Source organism: Osmia lignaria, unplaced genomic scaffold (genome assembly GCF_051020975.1).
Source record: "Osmia lignaria lignaria isolate PbOS001 unplaced genomic scaffold, iyOsmLign1 scaffold0042, whole genome shotgun sequence".
In the NCBI taxonomy this organism is placed as follows: Eukaryota; Metazoa; Arthropoda; class Insecta; order Hymenoptera; family Megachilidae; genus Osmia; species Osmia lignaria.
This window is the reverse complement of record NW_027478183.1, coordinates 305,001-310,000: the sequence shown is the minus strand read 5'-3', so window position 1 is coordinate 310,000 and position 5,000 is coordinate 305,001. Positions and strand designations below refer to the sequence as shown.

Genomic DNA, 5,000 nt, shown 5'->3' with positions numbered 1-5,000 from the left:
CTGTCCGTCTTGCGACGATCCAAGAATTTCACCTCTAACGTCGCAATACGAATGCCCCCATCTGTCCCTATTAATCATTACCTCGGGGTTCCGAAAACCAACAAAATAGAACCGAGGTCCTATTCCATTATTCCATGCACAGAGTATTCAGGCGAAGGTAGCCTGCTTTGAGCACTCTAATTTGTTCAAAGTAAACGTACCGGCCCACCTCGACACTCAGTGAAGAGCACCGCGATGGGATATTAGTTGGACCGCCCGCGAGGAGCTAAGCCCACCGGTAGGACGTACCACATAATGCCAGTTAAACACCGCGAGCGGTGAACCGACACTGTGACACACAGATTCAACTACGAGCTTTTTAACCGCAACAACTTTAATATACGCTATTGGAGCTGGAATTACCGCGGCTGCTGGCACCAGACTTGCCCTCCAATGGATCCTCGTTAAAGGATTTAAAGTGTACTCATTCCGATTACGGGGCCTCGGATGAGTCCCGTATCGTTATTTTTCGTCACTACCTCCCCGTGCCGGGAGTGGGTAATTTGCGCGCCTGCTGCCTTCCTTGGATGTGGTAGCCGTTTCTCAGGCTCCCTCTCCGGAATCGAACCCTGATTCCCCGTTACCCGTTACAACCATGGTAGGCGTAGAACCTACCATCGACAGTTGATAAGGCAGACATTTGAAAGATCCGTCGTCGGTGCTAGATGACCATACGATCAGCACAAAGTTATTCAGAGTCACCAAAGCCGACGATGGACGAACGGACAAGCCGTCCGCCACCGATTGGTTTTGATCTAATAAAAGCATTCCTCCCATCTCTGGGTGGAATTCTGGTTTGCATGTATTAGCTCTAGAATTACCACAGTTATCCAAGTAATGTTTTGTACGATCTAAGAAACCAAAACTGATTTAATGAGCCATTCGCGGTTTCACCTTAATTCGGTATGTACTTAGACATGCATGGCTTAATCTTTGAGACAAGCATATGACTACTGGCAGGATCAACCAGGGAGCTTAGTTATTATTGTAAATTTAAATTTTCGTCGTCGGCCCTCCCTGTAAGACCGATCGACGTTAAGCCATTTCTCTTTTGTATGTAACACACATTTCATAAATTTTGTACCTCTTATAGAGGCCAAATATTCTCCTCCTCCTCTCATAAAGCACGAAAATCACTTTCACGCCGTGCATCCATCGTGCAAGCACGTAGACCACACACGCTGGACAATATAATAAAAGATAGCGCGGACAGTGGCATGCTATACAAATCGAGAAAGCGCGTACAGTGATCATGCTGGTCATTTTGCCACCAAATTTTATAATCTTTATCATTAGAGCGGGCCCACCAACCTCGTCTCTGTACTTTATACATTTCTCCTCCATCTGCACACACCTTTTCAAACATTAACGGAGAGAGTTCCTTGGACTTGCTTTAAATGTACATATTAGATATGTTGGAATCTCTCTCCTTTAGAAGTTTCCCCAGCCTTAAAACTTCTTTCATTTTTACTCCTCTCTCCATACTTATTTTCCTCTCTGAACGTATCAGAGAGGATTTTATTTCTGACACCTCTTGACTTTTCTTAAATTCAGGGACGTAATTTTGTTCATAATTCAGTGGACTTTTGTGTATTTTATACTTTAAATATTTCCAAACAGTCTCCCTTCTAAAAGTGATAGAACGAATTTTCGTCTAACACTACTTTCTTGGTTCAAAAATTTTATACAATCTTATAACTTTTTCAGTTTTAACAAATTTTGGTTACAGACAGTTGATGCTCAGTTTGTACAAGTATGCAACATTTATAAGTGCATACAGGTCACCAGCCTTATATTACAAGGCTCACCACATATGGGCCATTCGGTCTTAGACACCGACCCGTGGTAATGCTGTGTGGAGATTAATAATAATCCGCAACGGAAAACCGGAACGAGAATAGTCGAGAAAGTATATTCTCGAGGAGCGGTAGACTGCTTTTCAACCGAAGTCATAAAAGAGCCACACGCTCGACGCTACTCCCGACCGGTCCGAGCGAACCGAAAGTGCCTTCCTATAAATACCGAACGGCCGGCCGCTAGGTCGGCGACGCATGGGCTTACGCCCAGGCGTATGCCTGTGCAAACCGCCGTGAGAGCGTACCATCCCGCCGGCACGGTAAAACTTAGACTGAAAATATCGTCGAACATATCCTTTCATTTTATAACGTTCTATACATGAAAATTAATAAATTAACATGCAGGACATAATAAATTCACATTCTCATGTAAATCATGGGTTTAATTAATATTTTAAAAAATTTTAAAACCGCCCAGAACCGATGAGATGAAAATATTAAAACGATATTTTTGCATTTTCTTACGGTAAAACATTAACAAATAAGCGACTATAGCAATATAAAACTCCATTTGTAATTTAATTAATGAAAATTAATATTTTTTTTTGATTTTTCAGCGATCCAGAACCGATGAGACGAAAACATTAAAACGATATTTTTGCATTTTCTTACGACAAAACATTAACAAATACGAGACTATAACAATATAAAACTACATATGTAATTTAATTAATCAAAATTAATAATTTTTTTTGATTTTTCAGTGATCCAGAACCGATAAGTCGAAAATTTTAACAATCATATTTTTGCATTCTGTACCGTGGATCCATCGTTAAACGCTATTAAACTAACGTCCGTGATGGTATAAATGCAGATTTTCGCTCCGTTTAGCCAAAATAACGAACTTTAGGTGCGCTCCGAAATATTTCAAAGTCCCAGCGGCGTATTGCTTCGCCTCTTAGAACCGATTAGTCGAAAATTTTAACAATCATATTTTTGCATTCTGTACCGTGGATCGATCGTTAAACGCTATTGAACTAACGTCCGTGATGGTATAAATGCAGATTTTCGCTCCGTTTAGCCAAAATAACGAACTTTAGGTGCGCTCCGAAATATTTCAAAGTCCCAGCGGCGTATTGCTTCGCCTCTTAGAACCGATTAGTCGAAAATTTTAACAATCATATTTTTGCATTCTGTACCGTGGATCGATCGTTATAAACGCTATTGAACTAACGTCCGTGATGGTATAAATGCAGATTTTCGCTCCGTTTAGCCAAAATAACGAACTTTAGGTGCGCTCCGAAATCTTCCTCAAAGTCCCAGCGGCGTATTGCTTCGCCTCTTAGAACCGATTAGTCGAAAACTTTTAACAATCATATTTTTGCATTCTGTACCGTGGATCGATCGTTAAACGCTATTGAACTAACGTCCGTGATGGTATAAATGCAGATTTTCGCTCCGTTTAGCCAAAATAACGAACTTTAGGTGCGCTCCGAAATATTTCAAAGTCCCAGCGGCGTATTGCTTCGCCTCTTAGAACCGATTAGTCGAAAATTTTAACAATCATATTTTTGCATTCTGTACCGTGGATCCATCGTTAAACGCTATTAAACTAACGTCCGTGCATGGTATAAATGCAGATTTTCGCTCCGTTTAGCCAAAATAACGAACTTTAGGTGCGCTCCGAAATATTTCAAAGTCCCAGCGGCGTATTGCTTCGCCTCTTAGAACCGATTAGTCGAAAATTTTAACAATCATATTTTTGCATTCTGTACCGAGGATCGATCGTTAAACGCTATTAAACTAACGTCCGTGATGGTATAAATGCAGATTTTCGCTCCGTTTAGCCAAATAACGAACTTTAGGTGCGCTCCGAAATATTTCAAAGTCCCAGCGGCCTATTGCTTCGCCTCTTAGAACCGATTAGTCGAAAATTTTAACAATCATATTTTTGCATTCTGTACCCGTGATCCATCGTTAAACGCTATTAAACTAACGTCCGTGATGGTATAATGCAGATTTTCGCTCCGTTTAGCCAAAATAACGAACTTTAGGTGCGCTCCGAAATATTTCAAAGTCCCAGCGGCGTATTGCTTCGCCTCTTAGAACCGATTAGTCGAAAATTTTAACAATCATATTTTTGCATTCTGTACCGTGGATCGATCGTTAAACGCTATTAAACTAACGTCCGTGATGGTATAAATGCAGATTTTCGCTCCGTTAGGACCAAAATAACCGAACTTTAGGTGCGCTCCGAAATATTTCAAAGTCCCAGCGGCGTATTGCTTCGCCTCTTAGAACCGATTAGTCGAAAATTTTAACAATCATATTTTTGCATTCTTTACCGTGGATCCATCGTTAAACGCTATTAAACTAACGTCCGTGATGGTATAAATGCAGATTTTCGCTCCGTTTAGCCAAAATAACGAACTTTAGGTGCGCTCCGAAATATTTCAAAGTCCCAGCGGCGTATTGCTTCGCCTCTTAGAACCGATTAGTCGAAAATTTTAACAATCATATTTTTGCATTCTGTACCGTGGATCGATCGTTAAACGCTATTAAACTAACGTCCGTGATGGTATAAATGCAGATTTTCGCTCCGTTTAGCCAAAATAACGAACTTTAGGTGCGCTCCGAAATATTTCAAAGTCCCAGCGGCGTATTGCTTCGCCTCTTAGAACCGATTAGTCGAAAATTTTAACAATCATATTTTTGCATTCTGTACCGTGGATCCATCGTTAAACGCTATTAAACTAACGTCCGTGATGGTATAAATGCAGATTTTCGCTCCGTTTAGCCAAAATAACGAACTTTAGGTGCGCTCCGAAATATTTCAAAGTCCCAGCGGCGTATTGCTTCGCCTCTTAGAACCGATTAGTCGAAAATTTTAACAATCATATTTTTGCATTCTGTACCGAGGATCGATCGTTAACACGCTATTAAACTAACGTCCGTGATGGTATAAAATGCAGATTTTCGCTCCGTTTAGCCAAAATAACGAACTTTAGGTGCGCTCCGAAATATTCAAAGTCCCAGCGGCGTATTGCTTCGCCTCTTAGAACCGATTAGTCGAAAATTTTAACAATCATATTTTTGCATTCTGTACCGTGGATCCATCGTTAAAACGCTATTAAACTAACGTCCGTGATGGTATAAATGCAGATT

The 5,000-nt window shown here is 40.7% G+C and overlaps 1 non-coding gene across 1 annotated transcript in view; it reads right to left on the bottom strand.

Annotated features, from left to right (window-relative positions):
- LOC143307035 (small subunit ribosomal RNA) overlaps positions 1 to 1,012 on the bottom strand; it is a 1,924-nt gene extending 912 nt beyond the window's left edge. The window contains exon 1 of the ribosomal RNA XR_013064283.1: positions 1 to 1,012. This exon is cut by the window's left edge and continues 912 nt beyond it. This is a non-coding gene — a ribosomal RNA (small subunit ribosomal RNA).
- Between the last annotated feature and the right edge of the window lie 3,988 nt (positions 1,013 to 5,000).